The following is an 8,409-nucleotide window of genomic DNA, read 5'->3' as shown; positions in this document are numbered from 1 at the left end:
AAACCACAGAATTGGCCCCAAAATCCCTGGAATCGGCCCCAAAATCCCCAGAATCTGCCCCAAAACCACAGAATCGGCCACAAAACCACAGAACCGGCCCCAAAACCACAGAATTGGCCCCAAAATCCCCAGAATCGGCCCCAAAACCACAGAATCGGCCCCAAAATCACAGAATCGGCCCCAAAATCCCCGGAATCGGCCCCAAAACCACAGAATTGGCCCCAAAATCCCCAGAATCGGCCCCAAAACCACAGAATCGGCCCCAAAATCCGCAGAATCGGCCCCAAAATCCCCGGAATCGGCCCCAAAACCACAGAACCGGCCCCAAAACCACAGAATCGGCCCCAAAACCACAGAACCGGCCCCAAAACCACAGAATCGGCCCCAAAATCCCCGGAATCAGCCCCAAAATCACGGAATTGGCCCCAAAATCACGGAATTGGCCCCAAAACCGCAGAATCGGCCACAAAACCACAGAATCTGCCCCAAAATCCGAAAATTTGGCCCCAAAACCGCAGAATCGGCCCCAAAATCAGAGAATTGGCCCCAAAATCCCCGGAATCGGCCCCAAAACCACAGAACCGGCCCCAAAACCACAGAACCGGCCCCAAAACCACAGAATCGGCCCCAAAATCCCCGGAATCAGCCCCAAAATCACGGAATTGGCCCCAAAACCGCAGAATCGGCCACAAAAGCACAGAATCTGCCCCAAAATCCGAAAATTTGGCCCCAAAACCGCAGAATCGGCCCCAAAATCAAAGAATCGGCCCCAAAATCCTCAGAATCGGCCCCAAGACCACAGAATTGGCCCCAAAATCCCCAGAATCGGCCCCAAAACCACAGAATTGGCCCCAAAATCCCCAGAACCGGCCCCAAAATCCTCGAAATTGGCCCCAAAACCACAAAATTCGGCCCCAAAATCCCCAGAATCGGCCCCAAAATCCCCGAATTTGGCCCCAAAACCACAAAATTCAGCCCCAAAATCCCCGGAATCGGCCCCAAAATCACAGATTCGGCCCCAAAATCCCCGGATTCGGCCCCAAAACCCTAAAATTCAGCCCCACAATCCCACAATCAGCCGCAAAATCCCAGAATTCAGCCACAAAATGCCGGAATTCAATCCCCAAATTCCTGGGATTCGGCCCCAAACCCTGGATTCGGCCCCAAATTCTCAGATTTGGCCCCAAAATCCCCCAAATTTGCCTGTAAAATCCTGGATCTGACCCCAAAACCTCTGGGTCTGGCCCCAAATTCTGGGGATTCGGCCCCAAAATCCTGGAATGCAGCCCCCAAAATCCCACATTCGACACCAAAATCCCCCAGATTTGGCTCCAAAATCCCCAAATTCGGGCCCAAAATCCTCAAATTGAGCCCCAAATCCTGGAATTCAGCTCCAGGATTTGGCCCCAAAATCGTCAGATTTGCCCACAAAATCCTGGATCTGACCCCAAAACCTCTGGGTTTGGCCCCAAACTCTGGGGATTCGGCCCCAAAATCCCAAAATTCGGCCCCAAAATCCTGGAATTTGACCCAAACATCCCCAAATTTGGCCCCAAGTTCCGGGGATTTGTCCCCAAAATCCCCAAATTCGGCCCCAAAACCCGCAGAATCAGCCCCCAAATCCCAGAATTCAACCCCCAAACCCCCCAAATCAGCCCCAAAATCTTAACATTCGGCCCCAAAACCCCCAGATTCGACCCCAAACTGCAGGTTCAGCCCCAAACTCGCCGAATTTCACCCCAAAATCCCCAGATTTGGTCCCAAACCCCCCAAATTTGGCCCCAAAATCGCCGACTTTCACCCCAAATTCCTGGAGTTCGGCCCCAAAATCCCCACATTCAGCCCCTAAATCCCAAATTCAGCCCCAAAATCCTGGGATTTGGCCCCAAAATCCCGAGGCTGGGCCCCAAAATCCCGGACTCAACACCAACATCCTTGGATTCGACCCCAAAATCCCCAAATTCGGCCCCAAATCCCCCAGATTCGATCCCAAAACTGCAGGTTCAGCCCCAAATCCCCAAATTTGGCCCCAAAATTGCCGAATTTCCCCCCCAAATCCTCAAACTTGGCCCCAAAATCACTGAATTTCACCCCCAAAGCCCCAAATTTGGCCCCAAAATCGACTCTCACCCCCAAATCCCCAAATTTGGCCCCAAAACTCCCAAATTTGGCCCCAAAATCCCCAAATTTCACCCCAAAATCCCAAAAATTGGCCCCAAAATCGTCGACTTTCACCCCAAAGTCCTGGGGTTCAGCCCCAAAATCTCCAAATTCGAGCCCCAAAACCCCCGGATTCGACCCAAAACTGCAGGTTCAGCCCCAAATCCCCAAATTTGGCCCCAAAATGGCCGAATTTCACCCCAAAATCCCCAAGTTTGACGCCAAAACCCCCAAATTTGCCCCAAATCCCCCAGATTTGATCCCAAAACTGCAGATTCAGCCCCAAAACCCCCAAATTTGGCCCCAAAATCGCCAAATTTCACCCCAAAATCCCCAAATTTGGCCCCGAAATCGTCGAATTTCACCCCAAAATCCCCAAATTTGGCTTTCACCCCAAATCCGGGGGCCCCAAAATGCCAATTTCACCCCAAAATCCCCAAATTTGGCCCCAAAATGGCACAAGCCACAAAATCGCCAATTTCACACTTTCACCCCAAAATCCTGGAGTTCGGCCCCAAAATCCCCAAATTCGGCCCCAAAACCCCCGGATTCGACCCAAAGCGGTTCAGGCCCCATCCCCTTCCCCAAAAACCCAATTTACAGCAAATTTGGGAGGTTTTGGGGGGTTTCCCACAGATTTGGGGTCCCTCCCAGGCATTTGGGGGTTCCCCGACGATTTTGGGGTTCCCGGACTGATCCCACCCCGTAAATTTGGGGGTTTCCCGTAAATTTTGGGGTTTCACGGCGATTTTGGGGTTTCCCGGTGATTTTGGGGTTCCCAAACCAATCCCACCCCATAAATTTTGGGGTTTATTGGAGTTTTTGGGGTTCCCAAACAGCTCGCACCCCACAGATTTTGGGGTTTTCCATCCACAGATTTTGGGGTTCCCTGCAGGTTTTGGGGTTCCCAAACCGATCCCACCCCATAAATTTTGGGATTTATTGGAGTTTTTGGGGTTCCCAAACCTCTCCGACCCCATAAATTTTGGGGTTTCCCGCAGATTTTGGGGTTCCCTGCAGGTTTTGGGTTCCCCAGGCTGTTCCCACCCCGCAGATTTTGGGGTTTTTGGGGATTTTGGGGTTTCCCAGAGATTTTGGGTTCCCCAAACCGCTCCCACCCCACAGATTTTGGGATTTTTGGGGATTTTGGGGTTTCCCGGGGCTGGTTTTGGGGTTTTTGGGTTTTGTTTCGGGGGCGATTTTGGGGTTTCCCGGGGCTGTTTTTGGGGTTTCTCGGGGCTGTTTTTGGGGTTTCGGGGGTGATGTTTTTGGGGATTTTGGGGATTCCCGGTGATGTTTTTGGGTCCCTCCCGGGGCTGTTTTTTTGGGGATTTTGGGGTTTCCCGGGGCTGTTTTTGGGGTTTCCCGGGGCTGTTTTTTCGGGATTTTGGGGTTTCCCAGGGCTGTTTTTGGGGATTTTGGGGTTTCCCGGGGCTGTTTTTGGGGATTTTGGGGATTCCCGGGGGGTTTTTGGGGTTTCCCAGGGCTGTTTTTGGGGGATTTTGGGGATTCCCGGGGCTGTTTTTTGGGGATTTTGGGGTTTCCCGGGGCTGTTTTGGGGTTTTTGGGGATTTTGGGGTTTCCCGGGGCTGTTTTTGGGTCCCTCCCGGGGCTGTTTTTGGGGATTTTGGGGATTTGGGGGTTCGGGGCTGTTTTTGGGGTTTCCCGGGGCTGTTTTTTTGGGGATTTTGGGGATTCCCGGGGCTGTTTTTGGGGTTTCCCGGGGCTGTTTTTGGGGATTTTGGGGGTTCCGGGCCTGTTTTTGGGGTTTCCCGGGCGGGTTTTTGGGGTTTTTCCGGGGCTGTTTTGGGGATTTTGGGGGTTTTTTGGGGATTTTGGGGGTTTTGGGGTTTTTGGGGTTTCCCGGGGCTGTTTTTGGGGATTTTGGGGATTCCCGGGGCTGTTTTTGGGGTTTCCCGGGGCTGTTTTTGGGGATTTTGGGGTTTCCCGGGGCTGTTTTTGGGGATTTTGGGGTTTCCCGGGGGCTGTTTTGGGGTTTCCCGGGGCTGTTTTTGGGGTCCCTCCCGGGGCTGTTTTTGGGGATTTTGGGGATTCCCGGGGCTGTTTTTTGGGGGATTTTGGGGTTTCCCGGGGCTGTTTTTTTGGGGATTTTGGGGTTTCCCGGGGCTGTTTTTTGGGGTTTCCGGGGGTTTTTGGGGTTTCCCGGGGCTTTTTGGGGTTTCCCGGGGCTGTTTTTTGGGGTTTCCCGGGGCTGTTTTTTGGGTCCCTCCCGGGGCTGTTTTTGGGGATTTTGGGGATTCCCGGGGCTGTTTTTTGGGTCCCTCCCGGGGCTGTTTTTGGGGATTTTGGGGTTTCCCGGGGCTGGTTTTTGGGTCCCTCCCGGGGATGCTCCGGCGGCGGGGCCGGGGCGGGGCCGGGGCCGCGTTCCCGCAGTTCCCGCCCCCATCCCGCCGTTATCCCGGCGCGGTTATCCCGGTTCGGTCCCGGTTGTTATCCCGGTTCTGTTCCCGGTTGTTATCCCGGTGTTATCCCGGTGTTATCCCGGATTTATCCCGGTTTTTGTCCCGGTTTTGGTCCCGGTTTCCATCCCGTACCGTACATGGCGCTGCTGCGGCTGCGGCTGCGGCTGCGGCGGAGCGGAGCCGGCGGGAGCGGGGGCGGGAGCGGGGGCGGGAAAACCGGGAACGGAGCGAAAACCGGGAACGGAGGGAAAACCGGGAACGGAGCGAAAACCGGGAACGGAGGGAACACCGGGAACGGAGCGAAAACCGGGAACGGGAAGGGAGGGAAAACCGGGAATGGGAAACCGGGAACGGAGGGAAAACCGGGAACGGAGGGAAAACCGGGAACGGAGCGAAAACCGGGAACGGAGGGAACACCGGGAACGGGAAGGGAGGGAAAACCGGGAATGGGAAACCGGGAACGGAGCGAAAACCGGGAACGGAGGGAAAACCGGGAATGGGAACGGGAAGGGAGGGAAAACCGGGAACGGAGCGAAAACCGGGAACGGAGGGAAAACCGGGAACGGAGGGAACACCGGGATCGGGAAACCGGGAACGGAGGGAAAACCGGGAACGGGCGAAAACCGGGAACGGAGGGAAAACCGGGAACGGAGGGAACACCGGGAACGGAGGGAACACCGGGAATGGGAACGGGAAGGGAGGGAAAACCGGGAACAGAGGGAACACCGGGAACGGAGCGAAAACAGGGAACGGAGGGAACACCGGGAACGGGAAACCGGGAACGGAGGGAACACCGGGAACGGAGGGAAAACCGGGAACGGAGGGAACACCGGGAATGGGAACGGGAAGGGAGGGAAACCGGGAATGGGAAACGGGAACGGAGGGAACACCGGGAACGGAGGGAAAACCGGAACGGAGGGAACAACGGGAATAAGGGAAATGGGAACGGAGGGAAAACCGGGAACGGAGGGAACACCGGGAACGGAGGGAAAACCGGGAATGGGAAACCGGGAATGGGGGGAAAACCGGGAACGGGAACGGGAACGGGAATGGGAGCGGAGGGAAACCGGGAACGGGAACGGGGAATGGGAATAGAGGGAAAACCGGAAACGGGAACGGAGAGAAAACCGGGAACAGACGGAAAACCGGGAATGGGAACGGGAACGGGAACAGGAACGGAGGGAAAACCGGGAACGGAAACGGGAACGGGAACGGGAATGGGAACTGGAGGGAAAACCGGGAGCGGGAATGGGAACGGGAAAGAAGGGAAAACCGGGAACGGGAACGGAGGGAAAACCGGGAACAGACGGAAAACCGGGAATGGGAACGGGAACGGGAACGGGAACAGGAACGGAGGGAAAACCGGGAACGGAAACGGGAACGGGAACAGAGGGAACACCGGGAACGGGAACGGAGAGAAAACCGGGAATGGGAAAGGAACAGAGGGAACACCGGGAACGGGGAAACCGGGAACGGAGGGAAAACCAGGAATGGGAAAACCGGGAATGGGAATGGGAACGGGAACGGGAAACTGGGAATGGGAATGGAGGGAAAACCGGGAACGGGAACGGGAACGGGGAACCGGGAATGGGAATAGAGGGAAAACCGGGAACTGGAACGGGAACGGAGGGAAAACTGGGAACGGGAATAGAGGGAAACCGGGAATGAGAGTGGGAAAACTGGGAATGGGAATGGAACTGGGAACGGAATGGGAAAAACTGGGAATTGGGAAACCGGAATGGGAATAACGGGAGCGGGGAAGGGAACGGAATGGGATACCCAGGTTACCTGTGGGAAACGAACCGGAATGGGGAATAGAGGGAAAACTGGGAATGGAATCTGGATAAATGGGATTGGATGTGAGAACAATTGGGAATGGATCGGGACAATTGGGAATGGGAATGGGAAAACCGGGAATGGGAATGGGAACTGGGAATGGGATTGGGACATAGGGAATGGGTTTGGGAAGCAGGAATGGGATAACCGGGATAACCGGGAATGGGATAACCGGGAATGGGATACCCAGGTTAACTAGGAATGGGATAACCGGGATAACCGGGAATGGGATAACCGGGAATGGGATAACTGGGAATGGGATACCCAGGTTAACTAGGAATGGGATAACTGGAATAACCGGGAATGGGGTAACTGGAGTAACTGGGATAACCAGGAATGGGATAACTGGGAATGGGATCGGGATAACAACTGGGAATGGATCGGGATAACTGGGAATGGATGGGAGAAAAACTGGGAATGGATGAGGGGGGAAAAACCAGATAAAAACCAGGAATGGGATAACTGGGATAACCGGGAATGGGATAACTGGGATAACCGGGAATGGGATAACTCGGATAAATGGGAATGGGATAACTGGGATAACCGGGAATGGGATAACTGGGATAACCGGGAATGGGATCGGGATAACAACCGGGAATGGGATAACTGGGATAACCGGGAATGGGATAACTGGGATAACTGGGAATGGGATAACTCGGATAAATGGGAATGGGATCAATAGGAATGGATGGGAGAACAACTGGGAATGGGATTGGGATAACCAGGAATGGATCGGGATAACCAGGAATGGATCGGGAATGGATTGGGAATGGGATCACCAGGACAGAAAACCAGGAATGGATCAGGATGGAAAACCGGGAATGGGAAAACCAGGACAGCAACCCATTCCCGTTTTTTTCCCCTCAACCATTTCCAATTTTTCTCCCCTCGGAAATTCCCAGTTTTTCCTCAGCCATTCCCAATTTTCCCTCAACTATTCCCAGTTTTTTTCCCCTCAAAAATTCCTAGTTTTTCTGAGTTTTCCCCCTCAGCATTCCCAGGTTTTTTCCCTGAACCATTCTCAATTTTTTCCCTCAACCATTCTCAATTTTCCCTCAAAAATTCCCAATTTTTCCATCAAAATTTCCCAAATCTTTTCCTCAACCATTCCCAATTTTTTTTCCCTCAAAAATCCCTGACTTTTTCCCTCAAAAAATTCCCATTTTTTTCCCTCAACCATTTTTTTCTTGATTTTTCCTCCAAATCCTTGGAATGAGGAGCCTGGAGCTGATCCCAAAATTCCCAAAATTCCCAAAATTCCCAAAATTCCAGATGACTCCTCGTGGATCGGGACAAGGCCGGAATTGTCCCCAAAATTCCATAAATTTTTCCCTCATTCCAGAATTTTTCTGGAACATTCCAGAGCCTCTGGATGGTCCTGGCGGGAAATTTGGTTTGAACGAACTTAATTTAAATTTTAATAATTGAATTTACAATTGGGTTTTAATTAATTAAGTACATAAATAAATAAATAAATAAATACATTCAATTTAATGGATTTAATTAATTTAATTAAATTAATTCAAGTGGAGTAATTAATGGGAAATTTGGCCTAAATTAAATTAAATTAAATTAATCAGCGATTTTTTTTTGCGCGTTTCAAAAAAGCCTTGGAAATTCAGAACGAGCCACGAAATCCCACCCAAAAAAACCCCACCCCAAAATCCCAGAAAAGAAACCCCAAAATCCCATTAAAAATCCCAAAAAATCCCACCAAAAACCCCAAATCCCACCCAAAAATCCCATTAAAAACCCCAAATCCCACCAAAAAATCTCACAAAAAAACCCCACAAAAAACCCCCCACCCAAAAATCCCAGAAAAGAAACCCCAAATCCCATTAAAAATCCCAAACAAATCCCACAAAAAACCCCAAATCCCACCCAAAAAATCCCACCCAGAAAATCCCACCTAAAAAATCCCCAAATCCCACCCAAAAAACCCCACCAAAAACCCCAAATCCCACCTGAAAATCCCAGAAAAGAAACCCCA

The sequence above is a fragment of the Camarhynchus parvulus genome, chromosome 3, assembly GCF_901933205.1.
Source record: "Camarhynchus parvulus chromosome 3, STF_HiC, whole genome shotgun sequence".
Lineage (NCBI taxonomy): Eukaryota > Metazoa > Chordata > Aves > Passeriformes > Thraupidae > Camarhynchus > Camarhynchus parvulus.
The sequence above is the reverse complement of the archived record's forward strand: the minus strand, read 5'-3'. Positions refer to the sequence as shown.